At 35.3% G+C, this 26,850-nt stretch overlaps 1 protein-coding gene across 1 annotated transcript in view; it reads left to right on the top strand.

The window, feature by feature from the left end:
• LOC308497808 (uncharacterized protein) overlaps positions 1-26,850 on the top strand; it is a 301,285-nt gene that overhangs the window by 215,669 nt on the left and 58,766 nt on the right. The gene's annotated exons all lie outside the window — the stretch shown is intronic.

Raw genomic sequence — 26,850 nt, 5'->3', positions numbered from 1 at the left:
ATAAATGCCGATAACGAAAGATGAATACAAGTCCATTTGACTTCTCCAGTTACAAGAGGTGCTCAAAGTGGTTGCCATCAGTGTCCAGATTCTTCTGATTACAGCGAACTACTGCCTGAGCAACGTTGACCAAAGTGTCCACTTGTAATACATTTTTTGACACCCCTGATATATATGTTTATATGTAATATATAACCTGAAGGAGATAACAGGTCACATAATTGAGTTTTAACATCGAATAGTTAAATCATCCAAGATGTTCTTAAGTCAGATCGTTGCTCTGCAAGGTATTGGTTGACTTAAAGAACTGGTGGTAATGTTATTTCACATGTACAGAAAAAAAAGCTACCATAAAATACTAAAGTCTTTTTTAAAAATTATTATTGGCTTTCTTATCAGAATTTGTAAATAAACTTCAGAACTGAATTCCTCCTCCTCGTTAAAATATAGATCTAGACCCTCTGGGTGAAGCAAGAATTTGTAGTGATATATGGGACATTCAGAGGGAATAGTACCCCATTAGGTTTTTATACATATTTTATTGTGTATCTATTTAAGCAAAGTTCCATCTCATTTTGAAATGTTGCCTTCAGTTCTGTCAAGATTTTGCAAATCTTCCAGTGAAACATTCAGAGTAACACATTGTGCTTTTCATTTTGCATCACATACTGACAGTCCTTTAATTATGTTTTGAAATGTGGATATGTCAAGACTGAATTTCATTTGAGCCATCACCTAATTTTCAAATCCACATGGTTTGATAATCTTATCGAGAAGAATTAGGAAATATCTAGCTGTGGTTGATGTATTGTGTGCCTTTCCACAATCCCTCAAATCTCATTCTTAGAAATTGGCTTTTCTCATGGAGATTTGGATAACTCATCTCAAATTTCTCATCTTGACAATGAAGACATCTAATACACCATCTAGTTTTCTTTTCTCTACGTTCACCCTCTTGAAATTGCCACGGCTATGAGAATGTTGCTCTTTCTATTTAGGAAAAAATGACATTTAGCAATGCTTTGCTATATTACTTCATAAATACATGCCCTACAGTCACTTGAACTGTTGAGAGTTCTCCAATATATGGATTCCACCATCTGTTTATTGCATCTTTAATCAAAATGTCTACTCAGAATGTTTTTTGACTAAGGGCATGTTTGTATTTGTTCTCTGTCCCTGTCTTGTCTGTTACCATTTTTTCCTCCTTCTCTCTAAACAGTTGCAGAAAAATGAATAAAATGAAACAAAGTCTCACTTCAGATCATTAAGACAATATATCTATGGATATTATCAGAGGTCTCTTGCCTGTAGTAAGACAAGTCCATGGGAAAGCTGACTTCTGTCCTCTGCTCAGCGGTATATAGAAGAAGTCTATGTATGTCATATTGGCAGTGCTGCTGGCTTCAGTGAGGCAACTGCAGAGCACTCTGAGCCTCTGTCCCCAAAAGAATGTCAACAGTGACTCCCATCTGCACACGGAAAATATATACCCCGCTCCCTTCCACTCTTATTGTTTTAACAAATCAACTAAACAACTTGTGGCAGCTCTGAGGAAAACATGTTCCCTGATTCCTGTGGTTACTTCTAAAAAATGGTCAATGGGTCTGTTTTACCTGATGCAAACATTCAACAATAGATAGGGTAGTTTATTATTCCTATCATGTCCAACTAGATCTTTCTTCAGAAACAACTCTGGCCCAAGATGATATAAGAAATTGAACAAGTTGTTTTCCCAAAGATATCTGAAAGTTACTCCCTGGAATTATTGCTTTTTGGGAGAGGAAGAAATGACATGCTCTCATGTCAATGGTGTTCACCTTTATCTATTATTATGAAGGAAAATCAGATTGGTCCTGAGAAAATAGAAAAAAGAAAAGAGGTGAAGTAGAGGAAGGACTCCAGGTCTATTAATTAAAAATCTTGTCACAACTCCATAAATCACTGTCAGTACTTCCTATTCTTACCTGCTTTCAACATTGATCATTATCACCATTTCCACCACTACATACTATGCTCACATCAACACAAGCCCACACTCATGCAAGCAGACACACCGAATAGAACTAGAACAAAGACGAGAGGAAAGGAAAAACAGGGAAGAGGAGATTATAAATGAAAGTATCATGGTGAGATGTGAATAAGAAAAAGAAAACAAGAAAAAGCTGTCAGAATACCTTCTGCTGGCTCCATTCCCATCTCTGACCCCTGTACTTACTGCTTTCCAGTGTCAGTATCCTCAGCCTATGTCTTGTTCTTTCCACCCTGGGTAATTTAGTGCTTCACAATCTGCCTTCTAACATTTTCAACCTGTACTCCATACAAAAGAGCTTCAATGGCTAAAAGGGAGTCTCTTAATTTTCTCTGCCATAGCCATTTATTTTATATTAGTTTTCACTCTGAGCACCTTGAGGTGTACTCTATGTCCCAACATGGCAAAACCACATGTATTTCACATAAGAAGTGCTTCAAGAACAATCGACATTAATACAAATGATAAAGTATAACTGAAGAGATGCTTGATTTTTTAGTTATTAAAAACTGCAATATATCAGACTCCTTTCATATTGAGGATTGACTATGATATGTTTTTATCAGTAGAATTTGATAATAGCATCCTTAATGCAAACTAGCTTGCAATTTTGGGGACCATTCTCCAGGGATATAACTACTTGGCATATCGTTTTTACCTTCATGTGGGATGCAGGCATTAGCTCCTAATGTATAAGAAAATTAAGTGCACTCAGCCATAGAGCAATGCATTTTTTATCAGAAAATGCTCTGGAAAGTCAGCTCCATGTTTCTGTTTCTCTCACACTTCGCAATGCAAGTGTGGACAACAGTTCCAATTACAGAAGGCACAGGCTGCTCGTGCAAGGACCAAAAATTAATGTTGCAAATATAAGTGATAATGGTCTGATCATGGCTCCATGTGTGCACGATTCTGTGCTAAACTCTGAACCTTTACCAATAATCTGCACATTGATTTAAAAAAAAAAATACCTCTGTCTATCAATGCATTTCAACTCAACAAATATTTATTGACACAAGCTTGGAATTCATCAGTAAACAACATTGAGATCTCTAATGGAACTTACATTCCAGTGAGATGAGACATAAAATAAAACACGCATTTTAAATAAATACATAATATAAGTTGATAAGTACGACGAACAAAAATGCAGAACACACTTAAAGGGGTCAGGAGTGAAGAGCAATGTAATTTTAAACAGTGTTATCAACATGGTCTTCATTGAAGTGGTAACATTTGAGTAAAAATTTGAAGGATGTGAGGGCATTAATTGTGCTGATATCTGAGGGAAGATTGGTCTAGGCAGTGGCAGCAGACTTTATAGAGGGACCAAAGTCTAACAGACACATTCAAAGGATGGCTATGAGACAGATATAAATGAAATAAAATGAACAAAGGGAAAACTGTAGTTAATGAGACCAGAAAGATGATGAATTAATTGATTGTGAGGGAACAGATGATTCAAAGCATTGCATTGTATGTCGCTTTCTCTGCGTGAAATGCAGAATTGTTTTAAGGGTTTGAACAGAGGTATGACATGACATGTGCAATAATGTATATGGCTCACCCCCATATAAGATAAGAGTCTGTGGGAGGCACTGGTAGAAACAGTCACCCAGGTGAAAGATGGTAGGCATTTGAATAGTGTGGGAGCAGTAGGGCAAGTAATAAGCGGTCAAGGCCTGGACATAAACATTTTTGACACATTTCTGAGAAGTAATAATATGGAATTACATAAAATAAACAGAAGAATTCCCATATATTAAGAAGAAAAAGGAATTGAAAAGATTACTATAGGAAGTGCTCTCGTTTCAGGCATCAGAGAAAGAGGAGGAGTTAGTGAGAAAGAATAACATAAAGATCAGGGAGTGGAATAGAAAAAGAGTGGGCTGGCTCAGAAATCAAGAGAAGACAGTTTTTAGAGGAAGAGAAAAACACTTTCTAATATTTCAATGAATTCTAAGATGGTGACCATATCCATAAATGTCAGTCATGGAAAAAAGAAGCTGCCTGAGTTGTCTCAGGCAGTAAATAGTTTAAAACAGGTCATTGGAGGCCTTGGAAATCCTTGGAAGGCTGGGTGACTTTCAAATGGATGTCTGGCACTCCTGAAAGCAACGATAAACATCTCAGCTGCCCGTGCTACGGATGTGGGTGATTCTCAAGAAGGTACTCTCCCCAAAATAAGACAATTCCACGTCTCAACTTCCGCACTGCCCCAGAAAAGTTTAGACTTTTCTTTATCTTAGTCCTCCAAAGCTCACATATTGTCTTCTTTGGCAGAACTGAACCAGAACCCAGGAAGTCTGGAGATATGGTGCACAGATGTTCAGCCTTTGGGTTTCAGGGGTTGACTTAGAAAGGTGGGGCGGGAACTTAGTAGTGATCACTAAGCAGAATAAGTTCTTAGAAGAAGCTGATGGATGTGATGACTGCAAGTAACTGGGAATTCTTAGGAGCAGAGTTTTGAGAAAGCAAAGGAGGAGGGGTGATCCAGATTGCAAAGGGAGGAGGGATGGATGAAAAAAAGAGGAAATGCATATAGCTTCAGAAAATTTTTCACTTAAGAAAATTTTTGTTGTTGTTATTGTTGTGAATAGAAGCAAAGATAACACTATTCTAAGGGAAAAAAAACAGAGCTAGAAGAGGTTTTGTTGTTTGGTTGTTGTCTGGGACATAGCCAATTTAAACACAGGGAAAGGAAATGAAAGAACAGACAGATGGAGACATTAATACGCAGAAGATGGAAGGATTAACTTAGCAAAGTGGAAAAACAAAATAGTTGTTCTCCTGAGAAATGCAGGAAACTGGTAAATATGAGGAATGAAACAGGGAAAATCCATGTAAGGACAATTCTTTGTTGTTCCCGAATGAACCCATGCTAGAGAAATATTTGGCTGTTTAAGGTCAACAATGTGATATAAAAAAATTATAATATTATATATTCATCCTAAAGTATTTTTAGTGAAATTATTTAGCAAAGTAACACAAAACAAGGAAAGCAAGGATGATCGTTTGAAATTCTGGCAAACACCTGATGCAGGTGGAAGCATAAACTAGTAAAAATTATTAGGAAAGGAATTTGGTGCAATGCATCAGAACTTGAAAATGTTTAAAAATATTTACTCAATACATCCATTTAACAAAATTGGCCCTAAAATTATCAGAGGTCTCCACACCGATTCCAACCCCCTCTGGTATTTATTACAGTATTGCTTCTAAGAACAAGGAGAAGAAAACATTAAAAAGCACATTTACTAAATTGCGATATGCCAAGAGAATGGCACATTATGTTAGTACTTAAAATAATCTTTTAAAATGGTTTTAATGTGGGAAAATGTTGTGAAACAGTGTTATGTAAAATAGCATTATTTTATTCTATTGAAATATGGCTTTTTATGCGTGAGAAAGAATGTGTCTGTCCAGGAAAAAAGATTATCTATTCATGGGTTTGAGAAAGTTTTGTCTTTTTCCTCACATAGTTATACTTTACAGGGCATCTTTAATGAATATGTATTACTTCAAATTTTAAAAAAGTGGTGTGTTATTTAAGAACAAAGGGAGACAAATTAGTCTTATCTTAAAAAATAACTAAACAGGCAGGGACTTTTAGAGATTTTGACTATTCCTCATGAATACCAATTATTCAGTCTTTATAAAAATACCCTTTGATATTTACTACACTATATCCCTAGAAGCTTATTGGTAATGAAATACAGATCAGTTATCTCCAGGTAAATAAACTGAAACATAAATTGGTGACATGAGTTGTCATGCACGTGACACATAGAGGCCATAGAGTGCCAGAACTGACATCAAAACCAGGGTTGAAAAGTACCATTTTACCCCCACCTTACAAAAACGTCTTGCAAGATGACTTTGCAGGAGGGGATTCAGTAGAAAGGGACCAATGAATACGACACTGAAATTATGGAATTAGACAAACTACATCATTAAACACATGCCTCCCATCTGGGGTTCTGGACACAGTCTCTCAAGGTGGAAAAATCTTTTCCAGTCTGCAGATGAAACATGTTTATCAGACAATGGGACCTAGCTTACAAGTTTATATGAACACATATAAAATTTCCAGTTAAACAGATATTCCCAACTATTTAGTTTGTGAATATTTCCATTGAAGATATCCAGAGATTTACCCCAATTTTCAATTTAATATGCGACTAATCATCACCTTGCATTGGAAAAGTACGTGTTCTAAAACTGTATCTGTGTAGGTAAAATGAAGATTGTGTATTTTTTAGATGGCTCAATGGTCATAGGTCTCTCAGCTGATTTTGTCTATAGCAGCCCTTTCCAGACAAAAGCAAAATTATTTTTTTTAGGTTTCTTTTTCTTGAGCCACCCCGAAAATTAATTTAGCTTATATTTTACACATTTTACACATATGGGAGTAACTCAAGTGAATCACAATTTCACAAAATGTTTTATTAGATTATTTTTAAAAAATTGTTCACTAAATGATGCAAAGGGCAAGAAGATTTCCTCTCCAAGAATGTGATAAACTCTGTTATCTGAACTTTAATGACGTCATGCAGGGGATCCTGCTCGCTGCGCCATGTGTCACGCAGGGCGTCCGGCGGGGCTCTGCTCCCGCTCCCCATATAAGAACACAGGACACAGTGAGGCCAAAAAGGAACACCCACGGAGCCATAGGTAGGGGAGTCATACTACTATATTCTCGCTGGCGGCTGGGTTGGAGACACAGGAAGCAGGAGCCACACTGTTCACAACCCTCACTGCACCGCTTGCAGTTCTCAGCCACCATCTTCTTGCTGGCCCCCGTTTTCTGCTAGCGAAGCCATGGCAGTTATATTATTGGCCAATGGCTCACTGGTTACAGCTAACGGCCAACTAGCCACAGGTGATGGCCATCTCATCGCAGTTGATGGCCATTTACTACCAGAGCCAGCACCTTTCCACGTGAGGCCGAGAGCCTGGAAACTGCTCTCTGGGGCTCTGTCCCTACAAATGAGTTTGTTTGTTTGTTTGTTTGTTTGTTTGTTTGTTTGTTTAGTCACTGTCATTCCTTTTAAGACCTCTTTTGGCCTCTGAGTTGATTTATCTCAAGATACAGTTATCAACTTACATGAAGGAAATTATCTGAAGTTATCTTTTAAATTGACCTGAACATGGTGTTTTGTGTTGCTGACCAGGCAGATCACAGGAATACCATGTCTTAGAAATAATCCTGGTAGAACTGATGCGGCCATTTCCATTTCTCTGTATGTTTTACTTGATGATATATTTCTTTCTTCACCTTCGGTTTCCTGATATATTTCACTTTTGTTACTTGCATTTGCACAGCCAATAACTGCCTTGGATGACGACCTTGGTATTGTCATAAGGATAATACATTTTCACAAGGGTGAGTTCTTCTTGGAACAATTTATTCAGTGGATTAGACTCTCCCACATCAGAGCTCAGCAGGTCTTCCCGTTTCAACTGTCTGCTAGTCTAAGATTTATTAGGCTCTTCTCAAGGCACTTTTCACCAGATATATTTCATTTTGCAGTCTTCTTGATGTTTTGCAGAGAGAGTATAGTGAGTTGTAAATGTTATACCATATGTGTTGATTCTTTTTAAGTGCACATGCTTTGAAAGAAAGTCAATGAATTTCTAGTGTTCATTATTTCATTAGCATTCCCTCAAAAATCTGAATGTAAATATTAGAACAGAAAAGTAAAAATAAAATTAAAAAAAGACAATGCAACAAAAATCTACATAGAAAAAAAAAACACTCACCTGAAGCAGGAAGTATTGACTCTGTTGGTTTTCTCCTTAGATGTGCTTTTATTCTCCACTTGCTTCACATACTCATCATTCCTAGTCCACTCTCCACCCTTCCCCTCCCTGCTTTCTGCCCTTGACTTGATCCCCCCGCCCTCTCCCACCCAATCCCTTCTCAGATTTCTAGTTGGGTTTGTCAAATATGAGGCACTGGGGACTTTTCAAATGATGGAGAATGAGAGAGGTTGGGTATGCTTTCCCCTGGACCATTCCGGATTCTGTCAAGTTGATGGCAGTGGCTATTTCCTCCAGCATATGGTTTGTGAAGGCAGATCTTCCTCTTGGCCTTCAGCCCAGGAGTGGTGATGGGTTTCTGCTATTGCTAGTCTCTAAGAGCCTTGCCTCAACGTTTCTTATTGGGAACCTCAGAAAAAGACTTGAACAATCTCAATTTGAATCAATTTCCTGAGGGAACCTTGACTGATATATGTGCTGTGGGTCTAGGGTTGTTGAGTAACTAGAAAGTAATCAGCATTTCAAGATGAGTTGTTCGCTTGTAATTGTTTGTTTGTTTGTTTGTTTTACATCCTTTTTCTATGAAATACTCTTATCTATTTCGTGAAACAACAGAGTACTTAATATTGTGCATTTCAGGTGTGCATGCCTAAGTAATAAACTTCTAAGAGTTTGTACAAAAAGAAAGAAAGAAAGAAACAAACAAACAAAGAAACAAAGAAAGAAACAAAGCAAGAAACAAAGCAAGAAACAAAGAAAGAAACAAAGTAAGAAACAGAGAAAGAAACAAAGAAAAGAAAGAAAGAAAGAAAGAAAGAAAGAAAGAAAGAAAGAAAGAAAGAAAGAAAGAAAGAAAGAAAGAAAGAAAGAAAGAAAGAAAGAAAGAAAATAAGAATTGTTTTCCCTTTTACTGGTTTCATAAAATGAGCAAGATTCTAAAGTTTACACATTGTTTGTTTACATAGCTCACAAGATGAAACAGACTTTGATCTAGCTCCCACTCTCAAATTACGTGTTTTCTACTTCTTTACACCCACCTTCTTTTACTCAGCTAGCATGGATATTGACTGACTGCCAACAGAAGATGAATTGTTTGGCTTTAAAAGATTTTCCTTATTTACAAACATTACACAAATAATCTTGAGAGAGCCACAGATTATTCATTAGCTTTTATGACTTGGTTTTGCAATTTTTCTTCTATAGGACAAAAATGCTTTGGTGAACCACTTTTAAGTGGTCAGATTATGTTGAGGAGAAATAATGAACTATTCACTGATCTGTTTCCTACCAAAATATTTATTTTGCCATTATGTAGATGTAGGCCAAGCAAAACATCACAGTCTGGAATTTTCTAGGTCATAGAAATCATTATAATGCAGGCTCATTCTAGAGTCTTGGAAAAAGGCCAATATAAAAGTTTCTCACAAATCATAGACCCAGAGGATTGTGTGTCACTAAAGTTTCTGAGTAGTGGTAAAGACGTTTGCAGTCAGAAATTATCCAGAAACTCAAGCTTATATTTCAAATATTAAGATTGCTATGTTGAATTAACAGAGGAACATTTAGGGGATAGTGGACAATCAGAGCCACCAAATTACACCAAATTAAGGAACATGAATTATGTCATAATCTACTATGTAAATGGCACTGCAGATTTGTTCATTGCACAACCTAACAATAGTACATGTGCGAAGATCCTGATAGAAACCATGTTGCCCAAGACATTACACCAACTAACAGAGAACAAACTCAAAGGAGGTGATCAATGTATAGTCATTCAATTGCATTCAATTAGATTAAATCAGGTAGTAAACCCAACTATCCAGCTTCAGATTCTTATCTCTAGTTCTGAATTATTGAATCTAATCTAGCAGATCATTTTCTTTACCACACAAATGCACCAGTTCTTTTATGGAAAACATTTTCTGTGGCAGAGGTCAGCAAACTTTTCTGAAAGGGCCAGATAATCAATAGTTTAGGCTTGTGGGCCATATGGTTTTTGTCTTAACCACTTAAATCTGCACTTGTAGCATGAAAGCAGCCATGGATAATACATAGACAAGTATGGATGTGTTCCAAAAGATATTGACTTACACATGAGGCAGTTGGCCTATAAGTAGTAGTTTCTTTTACATCTTTTTGTTTGTAACCCAGTGACCTAGTTGTTATATACATGCACACACTGGGGGTGCTAAAAAAATGTATACAAGTGACACTTTGGTCAACGTTGCTCAAGCAGTAGTTCGCTATAATCAGAAGTGTCTGGATGCTGATGGTAACCACTTTGAGCATCTTTTGTAATTGCAGAAGTCAAATGTGACATGCATTCATCTTTTGTTATTGGTATATATTGAGTATTACAATTTTAATACAGTTTTCCTTTCTTAAAATGTGTATACATTTTTGGCACCCTCAAATATACTAAAACTAATCCTCTAGAAACAGAGCCAAAAATCTTTGACTTTATACTAATGTGCACATGTAAAGTTGAAACTCTGTGAAGCCACGCTAATAACACAGCTTTAAGTGAGCATTTTTCAGACCTTACAAAGGGCTGAGCGACATAAATTTCAAGCATCCAGACTGTATAAACCTCATTCAAACATTCAAGGCAATCAGTAGAGACTGCATAAAAGTCACACTTAAGGAGTAAGACTAGCCTTAGCCCTCACACTTTAGTCTTGCCCTAGTAAAGCTTAAAACCAAGCCTTGAAAGGATCAAGCCTACCAAAACAAACCTTGACACTTTTTTTTTAAATGTATTGGGGTGACAATTGTTAGTAAATTTACATAGATTTCAAGTGTACAATTCTGTATTACATCATCTATAAATCCCGTTGTGTGTTCACCACCCAGAGTCAGTTCTCCTTCCATCACCATACATTTGATCCCCTTTACCCTCATCACCCGCCAACTTCGACACTTTTTAAAGGAATATAACAAAATCTCTTACACTCAATGCATCATTAATTATATCAGAAACCCATAAGAAATTGCTAAACATGTGCAGCAGCTGCAAATGTGACCCAAACCCAGTAGAAAAATCAGCCAACAGAAACATACCCAGAAACAACAAAAATGATGGACTGAGCAAAAAAGAACATTAAAATAGCTATAAACTACAATTATACATATGTTTTGGATTTAAAGAAATCATAATGAGGACAACACTGCAAGATATATAAAATAGACACAAATTTGATTTGAAAGGTTTATCAACAAAAAGCAAGAAGATAAAAATAAACAACTTAAGGAAAGTAAAACAGAGATACAAATGAATAGAGATGATTTTCAATTATAAGAATAATTTTATAATAATACTGATGACAACATAATTAAAATGGAAATTTCTCTAGAAAAATATTACTTTACAAAAATTAACTCAAGGAGTATTGAAAACCTAAACAAGTCAATAGGCAATTAAAGAAATTGAATTGTTAAATAATAATTCTTGACTACCTTCCCCATATCCTAACAAAAACAATAAACAAAAACTAAAAAGTAAAACAGCAACCTCCCAATTGTTTTCTCACACAAATTTTACAAAACCTACAAGAAACAGAAAATTGATATATTACTCAAATGACTTCAGAATATACCAAAGAAAGCTTTCCAATTCATTAAATGAAGATGATGAACAAAAGAAATAAAATATTAGTCCTGTCTTATGAGGTATGACAAGTTCATAAACTCATCCTAGAAAAAGTACTACATACCTCATCTCTGAATATCACTATGGTCACCTTCGAAGTACTCCCCTTGGGAAGCTATGCACCAATGCCAGAGCCTAGTCCACCCTTCAAAGCAATTTTGGAACTCTTTTTCTGGAATGGCCACCAGAGCTGTCATCGTATTACCCTTCATGTCCTGAATGTCATCAAAATGTCTTCCTTTAAATATTTATTTTATCTTCAGGTAAAGAAAGATATCCTTGGGGATCAGATCAGGTGAGTAAGGAGGGTGTTCCAATACAGTTATTTGTTTACTGGCTAGAAACTCCCTCACAGACAGTGCCGTGTGAGCTGGTGCATTGTCGCGATGCAAGAGCCGTGAATTGTTGGTGAAAAGTTCAGGTTGTCTAAATTTTTCCACACAACACTGTCAGCCCTTCCAAATAGTGAACTTGGTTAAATGTTTGTCCAGTTGGTACAAATTCTTAATGAATAATCCCTCTGATATCAAAAAAGGTTAGCAACGTTGATGCAGCAAGTTCACAAACTTAATGATCAGACTTCGTGCTTCTATAATACTTTGATGCTGTCATTAAATACCTATATTATCTCGGATAAGTTATTTAATCTCTATGAGTGTCTGTTTTCCCACCTATAAAAGTACTTGTGAGACCAACTGAGTATAGGCCAATCCTAATCTGAAGGCACACCTCTTCCCCCACTTTATTCAGTAGAAATGACAAGGTCTGATTTAGTTCAGTGAAAGAACCAACCCTTAAGTTTTAAAAACCTCCCCCTTTCTAACAAGGCCACATCCTTGATTAAGAAATGTCCTCTGTTTCAGAGACAAACCAAGGTTTCTTGGTATCATCCCTAAAAAAAATATGTGGTCCCTTCCTATTAGAATCCTAGCCATGCATTGCAGTCTGGCTTTTCAAACTGTCAGCATCTCTCCATGGTGTATGGAAAGCTGAGATTCCATGTGTGTTCTGCAACTTCTGTGCTTGTTGGTTTTACCCTCAACAAACACTGTTTTCTATTTGAGTGAAAATGGGGTGGTGTGAGTTTACTGCCCCTTGCATAAAACCTGTGTTTACTATGCTAATTGTGAGACATAAAGCAAATATCATCCGAATTTATTATGCATTTCATTAACTATTATTGTTAATTACATTTTGTTCTGACAGAATTCTATTCTCTGTATTTTGCCACACCATCATTTTTCTTGTCTTTTGCATTCTCCCATTGACCTTTTCTCTCTATTCACCTTCGTGTGTTATAAAGCATTATTTTATTTTTTGGATTCAGCATTTCAGAATACTATAAGCTGATGTGTATCTTAAAACAGAATTGGACACGTAGGACTGAATATTACCGAACTTAAGCAAGAAGAAATTTCCCTGTCTTATTACTTTGTCCTTCACTGACAGAGCAGGGCCTGAGATATATGTTTGCACTATGTTTTCTGTCTGCCTTGGATTGCTGTAATGAGTTGAGCTGTCAGTGGCGAGTATGTACCAAAAGGCCTATGAATATGTAGAACGCAACAAGATAAGATGAACCTGAGTATATAACATTGACTCCAAGGACATTGTATTTCTGGGTTACACCATATTACAAGTAGTATTAAGCAATGTTCATTTTTCAGAGTTGTTTTATTTTCACTCATTGTCATGAACGTTTCCTAGTGCAAGTGTATAAAAGATGTTGATCTTGTGCGATCCCGACGTCCATCAAAATTATAAAGGAGGGCGAAGGGAAACAGACATGGATAGAACACCTGTTAGTAACTCACCACATCCTTTTCCACTGTCTCAGCTTTCCTTTTAGAGCTTTGTCCGTCACATCCTTCCACCACCCAAGTTTTCAGGTGGTGATCCATTCAGCGTCCACAGAAGTAGCTTATTTTAATGGACTCGTCATTTTAGCTACCACATCAAAATGTCTTCGTACTTCATTCTCTCTGAGGATGAAATGGAAAACAACTACTAATAAAAAAAAAAATGTGGAGCCTAAACATTTACAAAGGATTGGCATATATAGCTTGATTTTACTGTGTGAATCTGATAAACACACCACAAGATTTGAAGGCCAATCATGAAAGCAAACACTTTACATTTTTAAGTGTTTCAAATTTTTAACTTGAGCTTTTCTAAAAAGGAAAGTGGCTAGATACTGAGAGAAAATTTTGTGGAAGGATTATGCTGTGCTGGAGAGGCACTTTGTTAGGGCTACATCCATCTGAATGATATGTTGTCAGAACAGTGGGTCATGACAGGATTCCCCCCTCCATTTCTTAACTATGAAAAGTAAGAGTTAACTTTTTCTCAGCACCAAAGTTCCTTAGACCTTAGGAGTTATTCTGTTCAGATTGCACATGGCAACCCCATGTGACTGATGAGCTTTCAAAGTGTACAAACAACATATGTCTACACTGATTTCATTAAATGCTCCGTAGGGTTTTAATGCTTCTGGTTTCCAACTTATTTATAGACATTTGAAGAATGCCTCATGGGAATTAGAAAGATGCAACCACGAGGATTGTATTCCTGTTTTGCAATGTCAAGTAAAAATGAGTAATCTATAAAAATCCATGCAGCTAACAATGTTTCTTACTGTCCAACAAATCATTGATTTGTGGCTTATAATTCTGAGAAATGTTTAGCTCTTGTCATTTTAAGTTAAACTACTTATAACAATTCAAGTCTAAACCTCAAGAAGAAGTTATGAAACCATGTCCTTCGACACTGATGCCCTTTGCAGGCTCTCCGACCCTGAGGGGAACATTTCTAATTGGATTTTAAACCAAATAATAATTTTACCCTGCCTCTGTAGGGCTACTACTATGTCTTTAAAATCTGGAATTACAAAAAAAATAGAAGAATAAAGGTTTACCTCCTACTTCATATATGATGGCTCTAAGATACAAGCTAGCTTCCTTGTCATGCCATTCAGTCACGTTTCTACCTGCCAAATATCAGTGATAATAGGAATATGAATCATATATTAGCAATCTGTTAGCAGGACCAGGCCACCTTTCCTGTTGGTTAGTATACTTGTTTATTGCAATGCTACTTAGAATAGTTTAAGAGAACAAATATCAATTTATTACACTGTGGTCTTATCTCTGTTCCACCCACCCACCCCCCTGTAGAGTGGGAGACCTACAATTCTAGGCAGTGTCCTAGTCACAGTGTCCCAGTCCCAAATGCCTAGCACAATAATAAAAGTCTGTTAAGTGAATGCATGGATGAATGAATATGTTTTTTCTTGGAACAGACTCTTTTAACAGCATCTAAATCATTTGTTGATAAAAATAAAAACTAGTAGGGCTTGAAAATATAAATAAATGAATGAATGAATAAATGTACTGAAATTAAAGTTTCTTTTGATTGTTCTTACCTAAATTAAAATGTTCTTACATGTTATTATGGATACATAGTGATTCATATATGCATGTATATAAATGCATGTGTATGTGCATGTGTACAAGGTCTGACAATTACGTTCACAACCTCATCCTAGAAAAAGTGCTACATACCTCATTGCTGAATGTCATTATGGTCACCTTCGAAGTACTCCCCTTGGGAAGTTACGCATTGACATCAGTGCCTAGTTCACCCTGCAAAGCAGTTTTGGAACTCTTTTTCTGGAATGGCTATCAGAGCTGTTGTGTATTACCCTTGATGTCCTGAATGTCATCAAAATGTTTCCCTTTCAATAGTTCCTTTATCTTCAGGTAAAGAAAGAAGTCACTGGGGCCCAGATTAGGTGAGTAGGGAGGGTGTTCCAATATAGTTATTTGTTTACTGGCTAAAAACTCCCTCACAGACAGTGCCGTGTGAGCTGGTGCATTGTCATGATGCAAGAACCATGAATTGTTGGTGAAAAGTTCAGGTCTTCTAACTTTTTCACGCAGCCTTTTCAGCACTTCCAAATAGTAAACTTGATTAACTGTTTGTCCAGTTGGTACAAATTCATAATGAATAATTCCTCTGATATCAAAAAAAGGTTAGCAACATCATTACAAGTTCGCAAACTTGATTTTCATTTAGATTGTTGTATGTATATAAATTTAAGATGACAGTGCCTTGGAAAATAGAGTTATTTCTTCATGAAAAGCTTATAGCTGTCACCATATGTGAAAAATTGATTAAGCTACATAAACCAGTTGAAATTACCACAAACATTGAAAAGAGTGGTAATGAAAATATATGTAAGTATATATTAGAGGATAATGTTAAAAATTAGCAAAATCTTACCTTTTCTATACTTTTAACTTTTCAAAGTACCTTGTACCAACTTCTTTGGAAGTTCAAAACAAAAAAGGGGGTAACAAATACAGATATAACTTTACATATTCTAATAATGAAAATACTAAGTAAAGCAAACTTCTGTCCCTTGGTTTGACCATAGAGCCAACTTATGTCAGAAACCTCCAAACGGGGTCCTCCAAACAGGACCCAGACCTCATGATTCTTTAGTCTTCTTTTCTATTAAATAATTGAACTTGTTGGGAGATGCTAAAGAGAAGAATATTTTGAAGGTATACATTTAATAAATTAGCAGAACAACGTGGAAAAAAGCATTTATTTAGTGTAAGAGAAGTTTTGTTTTGTTTTGTTTTCCTGTTTGCAATATAAGGTTCAAATGTAAGCATTTCACAAACTCTAAATCATTCATTAAATTATTAACGAGTATTTTTGAGGGCCCAAACAGCACTCAAGCCTTTGGGAATATAACGGGATAGTTATCGTAGGGATAATAAAGAGACTAAACCCTTCCTTTCATGGAGCTTATATTCCAAAATGGAGGAACAACAACACACAAGAAAATAAATAAAATAATTCTAGAAACTAAGTGATGCAAAAAAAAAAAAATACAATAGAAACTGTATAGAGGATGTGTGTTTGTGTGTGTCTATGTGTGTGTGTGTTTGTGTGTGTGTGTGAACTTTAAATAGGGTCATCATAAAGGGTCTCTGAGGAGATAATATTTGAACTGTAGTAAGGATGTATATTTTGCCAGGTCATTTAAGTAACATTTACTATATATTGCTTCAAATAAATTTAATGGGAAATAACTTAAATAGGTTAAAGACACACAAATCCACAAGTTACAAATTATGACAAATGGTCAACTTAAGTTACTTTTACTGATTTTTGCACAATTTTAACATTGTTACATAAAATTGAGCCTTGATATCTAAGGATTCTTTATACACAGATTCAACCAACCACAGATTGTAAATATTCTGAAAAATATGTTGCTTTCTTGCTGACCTGTACTATGTAATTAGGCTTACGAATATAACAATTGCCTCTGTACTGAACATGGAGAGACTCTTTTTCTTTTTATAATTCCCTAAACAATACAGTATAACAACTATTTACATGGCATTTGCACTGTATTAGCTATTATAATTAATCTAGAGAAGATTGAAAGTATATGGGCAGATGTGTGTAGGTTATATGCCAATACCATGGTAAGCCATTTTATATGAGGGACTTGAGCACCTGTGAATTTTGGTATCCACAGCAGGGACTGGAAACAACCCATGATAGATACTGAGGACAACTATACATACGTATTAAATTTCTTCAATAAGTCATAGAGTACCTTGCTTTCAATAATTATTTATTAAATTAATTCCTTGTACCTGCTTTGCCATTATTAGAGATCCGTTGATTTCATTGTCTTGTCGCCCAGAAGCTGGCAAAAATAATTGACACAATATTCTGAATTAGCTGAATAACTTTTGTGCAAAATGACTGACTTTCATTACTGGTAGCTAAGTGTATGTAGATATTTATTACTTTGTTAGATTTTTGGCTAATTTGAACAGTATGAATATTACAAATGTTATTTTCCTTACATAGTATTCGTTTTATCTATTTGTTTGGTAACAAACCACCTTGATACATCACTGTCTTAATATAAGTATTTTTAATCTCTCGCAGATCTGTGGCTTGACCAGGATTAGCTAGGGGATTTTCATGTGAAATCCCTCACGTAGTCAGATGCTCTGCTGAGTTTGATGCCCAAGCTGAACAATAGCTGATAGCTGGCAGTTCAGCCTGGAGCATTGATCAGACCACCAGCACTTGCTTTCTCCATGTCTGTTGAGCTGCTCACAGCAAGGAAGCTGGTTTCTAAGATAGATTACCCCAAGAAGAACAGTTCAAAGGGATTTAGCTGGAAACCTCAAGGGTTTTTCTGATGGGCCTGGGAAATCTCCTAAAATCACAACCATCCATTTTCTTAGTTCCGAATTCAAGGAGCGAACCAAATTCAATAAGAAAAAACATAATAGGGAAGAATGATTCATTGGATGGCCATCTTTGGAAATCAGCCACTATACATCGTCCGGTACCCATGCTTAAAGGTGTTAGATGATTATGTGGGGGAATTCATAGACATAAACCACTTTTGAGAGCTGCAGTGAGTGTTGGTCTGCCGGCTTGTTCACCATACCGGTGTCTGAGGGGAGTACAAAGCAGGCCACTAGTTAAAATGATAACATATGTGTCTGGTGGTAAGGAGATTAGGGTTATAAAGTATAGATCAGAAAGAGGTCAGCAGCATATAGCCCATTTGGTCTATTGATTTTCTTTTTTAACTATTATAAAGTAAGATTGATAACGTGTAAACATAAGGAATAGCCAGAGTTTTTAAAAAGAATATGTTTAAATTGAGGGAAATAGCTTTGGAAAATCAATTATAGATTATTGGTAAGATTAAGGACAGACAATATATATTATGATTTGTTGCTTCAAAAATGTCAATGACTAAATATCACTTTAGATTTGAAAATGTATGTGAAATTAATACATAATCGGTGTTCAAATGGCAGTCTTACTTTTAATTTTCCCAAAGCTTTAACTTGTTTATCAGATTAATATGTAATCTACTTTATCTTAAAGATGAAACATAGTTTATATTACAATCTAAAATATAGGAAACTATAATTATATCTGTGAGTGTATATATATATATATATATATATATATATGTGTGTATATATCTCAATACACATACAATCCTCACAGTTTATATTTTATTAAAAGTTATTTTTACCATCACTTAAATCTCATCTCAATCATTACAAGGGAATCAAACGAATATCTTTAGATCTAAAATTCCCCAATTCTAATATTTAAAAAGGCATTGTTGTGTTTAAGCTATAAAGTAGTTGTAAAAGTGAGGTAAGAGAACCTCCTCATATAACCTCCTACTTATATTTTAAGTACTACTTATAAATACTTCAGTGATTTCCGATATTCTTTATTACACATTGGATTTCTAGCTTTAGTCAAGTAGTATAATTATTTGATTTTGTCCAACAGTAACATTAGCAAAAATTTTTCTCCTCTAAAATAAGTCTGCTTGAATTCCAGTACCTTTGAAATCTTCAGCAATGCTTTTCTTTTTTTCAGTATCCCTAGCAAAGTCACGTCCATTATGGGAAATTACTCTGATTATATTCCATTCCACCTGTGTTGACGTGTTTCAAAGAGATGATTTTACCAAGATCATCTTTACCAAGATTGTAGGGAATAACTTCTAGGCGGGATTTCTATTTAAGTATTACAGTCCCCATCTGGAAATTCAGGTAGCTCATAACCTGTATGAAATTGAATCTGTTCATTTAAATTAACTATAGAGAAAATCTCCTATCATCTAGACTCCAATTTTCCCAGAATTAACTGAACCAGGAGGACGGCAATTTGAGTTACATCGTACCTTTAACCACTGAAATTGAATCTGAATTAACTTGTAGATAACAGCTCACCCTTGCTAAATTGATGATTTCAAAGTTGAACATGAGCCTTACAGTGGAGAAGTATTGCTTAAATTGCCCTAAAATAAACTAGACAATAGGAACACATCTGTGCTAAATTTGCCCTCATTGCCTTAAAAAAAGAAAGGAAAACCGATGGTCATTTTACATACTGTTATTGACTTTTCCAAGCTAATGTTTTCTTGTATAGCCCATTAACAAGACTTGCCAAACGGATTTGCTGTGTGCTTCAGTATGGGAATGCACCCTGCTCTGTTTCCCTGTCTCCTGGACTGTGCTCAGGAAAAGGAAGCTAGAGGGAATTCTAACATGGAAGTGTTCTTATCCAAGAACTCAGGAAAAAATAAAAAACACAAATGGCAAATATCTACTGATGAGCCAGTATATCCAGCACCGTGTTAAGGCCAAGTAAGGAGCTACTACCAGTAACATGGAGGATACACATTGGATTTGAATCTGTGTAAACAAATAGGAATCAAAGAACACTATACCAGTGATCAGGACCAGGCAAAAATAAATAAATAAATAAATAAATAAAATAAACAAAAAACAACAACAAAAACCTGTTTGACTACAGGGTATGCAAATAATTAAAACTCCAGATAATTAAGAATCAGAAAGAAAGACAGATAAACAAATTAGAAAAAGCCTCATGAGCTGAGACAGTGATATATGCAGAATAATTGTATCACAATAAGAAAAAGAAAATCATCCCTATATTCCTTTTATTTCATAGATCCAATCAGTGTTTCTGGCACATAGAAGTATTTGATAGATACGTGTTGTTTTGAATTAGATGACGAATTGAAGCCTGAAGAGCTTGCTGTCCCAGAGTGTCATCATTACTGAGCTGTCAAGGATCAAATATAGATTCTGATTCTCCTTAGGATTTGTGAAAAGTGGAAGAATAATTTTGGCAAAACTATTAACTTCAGATGCATCTGTGAAATTTAATGAATGGGAGCCACTGGTCTTATGAGACACTCGTATGAGACATCTCATAGGAGAGAGCTGTTGGATGCATAGAGGCATATGGCTTTCTAGAAGTCCCATGTCTCGCTTCCTTGAAGATAGGCTGTATCCAGACATATTTGAACAGTCAGCTGTGCATGCACCCACTATTGCCAGGTAGCATAATTTACCAACAGATGCAGATACTGCTCCTATGGCTCTAACCATGGCTAGATTTTCTCTTTGGACACATTTGTCCTTTCGCGTTTGCTATCTACTGAGAAGAGAGGCAGATGAAAAATCACACAATAGAGTCCTAACAATACCTCCTGAGTTTTGCACACATATTGAAGGACTTCCCTGACAAAGGTTTGGGGCCACACTCAGTACTGTATCTCATGCCAATAAATAACACATCCATTTATTTTTAATATGTTAGCAAAAAAAAAATAAATTTTACTGAGAATGTCATAGAAAGAAGTCACACCATACTGCATAGAATAAACTTAGAACAAATCACCATTTAGGCCTCAGTGTTACTCTTCCAGTGGTCCCCTCTGGTTGTCAGACATCTCATCTGTCCTCCCTCTTTCTCATCACAAGTTTGAATCTCCTCTAGTGTTCTGAACAATTCAGGTTGGTCTCTTGTGTACCTCATGGTGAAAAAAAAAAAAAAAAAAAAAAAAAAACAAAAACAAAAAAAAAACCAAGAAAATAGCCACGCTTTAATTCACAAATTAGCTTATTGACTATCTTGTATTATTGAAGAAATTTCTTAGAGGTCTTACCTCTCATCCAAAGTAGCTAATTAAAGCATACATCTAAGAAAACACTTCTCTTTTTATAGCAATTTTCTTGCTTAGAAGATAGGGTTTTCTCTCTGCCATTGCAGAAGATAAACTAATATATCAGTTATAGCTATTCTTAGACATTGCTACTCTAGAAGCTATGAAAAAAGGAGGTGAGAAGATAAAATGGGGCCAGCGAGGGAACTTCATAAGACAGAATGTGTGAGGTGATAGCCGTTAATATGGTTTGTATTCAGTCTTATCAAATACAAAATGAAAATAATGGTAATGATCCACTGGGGTTATTTTGACATATTTTTAGGATAAACTGAATTGACAAATGTAAAGCCACTTGCACAATTCTTAGTGAAACTCTAAATGATGTCTTTTCTATTCCCACATTTCTAGAAGGTAGATTAAAAAAAGAAATTATTATTAGTAGTAGCAGTAGCAGTAGTAGTAGTATTCCAGGTGAGAATAAAAGATAAGTACAATTAAAGGAGAATGGATATGAAGAGGTCTATATTCCGGGTGAAATAATTTTGCATGGTAAAATCATTTAAATCTTAATATTTCAAATTATGTAAAAGGACCTTGCATGTTCACGATACTGTCATTTTCTTGGCTCAGAAGTTATTGCAATTTATTTAATATTGAAGTTCCCTCTGTTTCCTGGTAATTATTGAAAAATAAAACTGACCTTGTGAAATTTTACTGTCTATTCTGCAAAGAAGTTAAGTGGACTTAAGGAAGTTGGCCATTTATTGCTATAGTTTTGACTACTCACGTTTTCTAGACAATTGTTACAAGTAGGTTTGATAAAAGACCAGAGTGCAAGAAGTATTGATTCCCTCTGAAACATCAGTTTCCACTAATCTGAAAGGCCTCTCAAATTGGATATAAGAATGCAACCAAGCAACTTATACTAGCCTAATTTTTAAACATAACTTCACCAATAACTCTCCCAGTTCACTTATTCCATTTGCCTTCTTCCTGTGCCAATACATTTTTTTAATATCCCTTGGAGGTGTTATTATGAGAAATTATGTGTCTGTGTCAAAATTTATATTCAAGGATGTGTTTATTTAGTAATTTTTGAAATAGATCATCAATTCCTCAACTATACATTGGAGTAACTGGACTAGATCGCCTCTATCTGTCCTTCCCTTGTATTGCAAACATTTGACCTATGATTTGAAATTAAATAACTCAAGAATGGAAGCAGGCCACCTCAAAGTCATAGCAATAATAATAATGTTTATTGGTAAGTATAGATCGTGGCATAATGTAAACCTGTAATAAATTACTTTATATTGACAGAGATGTCCTTCACATTTCTCTCAGCTTTATTAAACTTTAGAGAGGCTCCTTCCTGACTACAGGCTTCTGACCTTCCTTTTCTTAAAACATTTACTTTAGAACTTGCCACAGTAAAATTTTTCTCTTGCTCTTTGAGATGTAAATCTTCTCCCAGCCTCTTACCTGTTTTGCAATTCAGAAATATCTTTCTCCAGGACCTGCAAGCCATTTATTTGAAATGTAATTATCAATAAATATAGTGCTTCTACCTTCTAGTTTTTATAAGAGGGTAGAAGCTTAACATAGATATCAACACCACTTAGCAAACACAATAGGCCTAATCACATTGACAAACATCATGTCCTCCAGATCTTTTCCACCAACTCACCTCAGTACTTAGAAACTCTCCCACCATTTGTTTCAATGTTGTTGAGTTTGTAGGAACAAAAACTTTCCTTTACCCTCTTAGGGTCACTGACTGGGTCTCAAAATTAAACTGACAAAGTGATTAACAGGAGAAAAGAATATAAATTGTTTAATATGAGTTTTACTGACATAAGGAAATGAAGACCCAAAGAAAGAGTTAGACCTGTGCATTTTTAGGCTAAGTTTAATGAAGAGTAAACAGTTGTAAAGAAATATGACAGGTTAAGGAGTATAAAGTAAATACAGTAAACTGATGTAACTAAGCAAGGCCTATTTGCTAGGATTCTTCTTGGTGCCTCTTAGTCTTTGGAGAGAAGAATGTGAGGGCACCTATCACATGAGGATTTTTTGACTTGTTTCAGGGAAGAAGAGTGAGAGGAGGAAGAGAGCAGAATGACCTTCCTGGTTCTGCCATTTTATCAAATTTTAGGCTCTTTCAGCCTAAAATATTCAGTATGTCAAGATGCCATTTTGGGGGGTTGCAAGTCCTGAACCACTTTAAATTTAGTCTCTCTCCCCTATTGCAATAGTCATGAATAAAATCTTCCTAGTTAACTTGTTTGGTGCAATATTTATTTAATGATATGCATTATCTCAATCTTCCTAATAATCAAAAATAGAAAATCACATTATTGGCTAGAGTTTATATTTGAGGAAACACAAGAATAGATCACAGGCTTATTGTCACATAGCCAGTTATTCTTACTTTACTATTCTACTCAGTAGGATAGACCTTATGACACAGGATTAATACTTTATTTCTGCACAGCAATGACCGTCTCATAACATTACTTTACAACTTACGTCTAGGGTTGGGGCAACCTGCTCTATCTTCCAGTTGCTATTAAATCACAACTTTAAATGACCAAACCATGTAAAGCAACGTGAGGGAAAATGTGCTAACCTGAGTTAGGAGGCCGGCATTCAGGGTTCAGCTATTTGGATCTATCCTGCTGTTAGAACATGAAAAAAATCACCTGAACTTTCTGCTTCTCACATTGCTCATTTGTAAAGTGGGATAGTTGTGAGTGTCCGTTAGGGATATCCATGTATATTTATGGAATTCTTATTGTGTACCATGCATTTTTAAAAAGTAGTTTACATACATAACTAATTTAATGTCCCAGTAAAGTCATGAGTAACTAAATTATCATCCCCATTACAAATGTGGAAACTAAAAACAGAAAGAGGTTAACTCCTTTGTATATACCACCACTGCTAGGAAGTAGTAGAGCCAAGATGGGAAAGCAGAGTCTGACACAGAAGCTCATGTTCTTATCAGACTGTACAGCATCTCTATGGGTGGGGCGTACTCAGGCCCATCATCCAGGACATGGTGGATAGGGCACGCTCAAAAAGTGTGCTATCATTATTTGCCCTTCTATTAACACACACATAATGTGTCATTCTAGTCAGAAGATTTCAATAAGATGTAAACATAGATTATTTGGAGTGACGCTAATAGATAGGATGATATTTGTAATGTCCACATATGTATACAAAACAGTTCATGTGTCATCTATACATCGGGTCAGCCTCCTGGTAAGATTTGTTGGTCTAGGCAGGAAACCCAGATTTAAAACCGTGGGTATGGGAGTGGCAGGGTTCCATTTGTATAAACAAAATATCTGAAAGCATCCATTCCTGAAAGAAGAATAACAAAGTCTGAGGCTCAAAAATGAGAGGGAGAAGGCAGTGGAAAATAAAACTAACACCTATAACACATAGGCACTACTTTCCTCCCTTCCTTTCATGTATCATTTAAATAATCTGTGACATTAGAATGAACACACTTTTCCTCTGACTACCTTAATGCAATGTAAATAAAATAATTCAAAAGTATAAAATCTTTGGATGTAAAATTGCCTGTCAAATTCTCAAAGGAAGCCATAGGGACCTTTGATAGACAACTTCTTGCAATAAAAGGGTATTGTACTCTCCTTCAGTCATGGAGAATGGAGGTCACACTTAATAATGGAAATATCAAAATCTCGTTTAACATATATTCAAGTAGATGAAGATAATGGATCAATTTTTAAATTTGCTAAAGAAAAAATTAAAAATGCTAAGAGAATTTCAATAATGCCTGAAATAGACTGGATAATAAAGGGCTATTTGAATACTTCACAACCAAAAAAAAACAGTTGTGTTTTATATTCCTCTGTCTTACTCTTTGTGAAGGCCACATAGTCACAAATAAACAAACTCATGACAAACTGTTTATTCTTATAGGTATATTATTTCCTCTTTGTCAGAGTTTTTGTTGGAAAATTCCTCTTAGCATCAAAGGACTAACACTGACACCTTACACTGAAATTAGCTTATTGTCTTAAACCTCTTACCAATAAAGTTCAGTATTGTTTTTCTGATGAGAGAGCTGTTACTGATTGTTAATCAAATTATCACCGTGCCCCTTTTCACACAATCATATAGAAGCTTCACTGGCTTAGCCTACTAATATTGAGAACCAGAAAAAAGGCAACAGTCCAAATGGTATGCAAATATTTCAAATGTTTTCTTAAATTACCCACTGCAATCTTTGGCTAAAGGTCAATAGAATCTGGTAATTATTTTTATTGATATGTGTGTTTGCATAGCAAGTGTTATTTGCAAGAGTAAATTATTTACATAACTTCTCTGAGTTTTATCTCCTGATGACTTGGAATTTATCTCAGGACAACTTTAAAAAACAAAATCTAAATTTGCCTTTCTGTAGCATCCAAGAGTTACGTAGCTAATTAAAAGGGAAGCAACAATTTATTCATTTTTTTTCATGACTATCTGAGAAGTCGTCTCCAAATATTTGGTATCAATTCTAGTTTATTCCCCTCTCAATAAATGAAGGTGAGACCTGTGACTTACTTGTAACCAGTGAAATATGGCAAAGATGATGAGATGTGACTCCTGTGATGGCATTATGTAAAATTTCATCTTGCTTATAATCTCAATCTAAAGATTCTCAAACTCAATTTAGGGGTTCTCCTTTATGGCTTGATGAAGTAAGCAACCATGTGGAGAAATCCAACTGGCAAGGAACTGTGAGTGGCCTCCAAATGTGGGTAGGTGGTAGCTGGCCTCCAACCAATAGCCAGTAAGAAGTTGGGCCTTTAAGCTTATCACCTCAAGAAAATTCTGTCAACAACCTCAGTGAGCTTGGGAGTAGATTTTTCTCCAAGTGAGCTTCCCAATTAGGACACAGCCCTATCACCTCCTTGATTATATTGTTGTGAGACTGGAATCAGGGGATCCGGGTAAGCTTTGTCTGGACTACTGATTTACAAAAAAAACTTTCATATGATAAATATGTTATTTTATGCTACTACAGTTGTGGGGCATTTGTTATGCAGCAACAGTATGCCGATACACTTCAGTTTTGCTATTAATTAAATGAAAAGCCATGCATCAAAGTACCAAATACAAAAACTTATACTTACACGTGATAAAAATAACACACAGAACAAAGTACATGATGAAATTAGTCTTCTCAAAAATATCTAGTCCTGCTTCCAAAATGTAACTATTATGAATGCATTTTTATGTAACCTACGAAAAATCTTCTGAACAACTTTGACATTTATGAGAAATTTGATATCTCCAGTTTTCCTGAAGACAAGTACTTTAAAAATTATTTGAGTGACAGAAATATTGTAGTAAATGGTTGTTAATTTTTCATTGTTTTAAGTCTATCAGTGACATTAGGATATTTTTATTTGTTCAACTAAAATTCAACTGTCCTTTCTTCTGTTAATAATCTATTTATATTCTTTGCCCATTTTCATTTAGCAATTTATCATTTTCTAATCAATTTTTGGAAATAGTATATTACTAACAGTAATATATTCTCTTCTATAGACATTTAATTGTTTTCTAATTTTCTTATTTGTTTTTTGACTTAGTTTTGAATATCAGTTCCTCTGGAGAAATATTGTAGCTTAATGCAATTAAATCTGTAAAGCTTTTTCTTTATAGTAGTTCTGAAACAAATGTTTTGTAAAATAATATTTACCAAATATGTGTATTACATTCTGATATTTTCTCCTTATTTACTTCTTTAAAAATGCTGAGAGTGACTCACTAAGTTGATTTTTTATAGTTTTGAAGTTAAAAATATGTTCTTAT

The sequence above is a fragment of the Rhinolophus hipposideros genome (assembly GCF_964194185.1).
Source record: "Rhinolophus hipposideros genome assembly, chromosome: 5".
NCBI classification, from domain to species: Eukaryota; Metazoa; Chordata; class Mammalia; order Chiroptera; family Rhinolophidae; genus Rhinolophus; species Rhinolophus hipposideros.
Note: the sequence above shows the minus strand (reverse complement) of the source record. Positions and strands in the feature narration are given on the sequence as shown.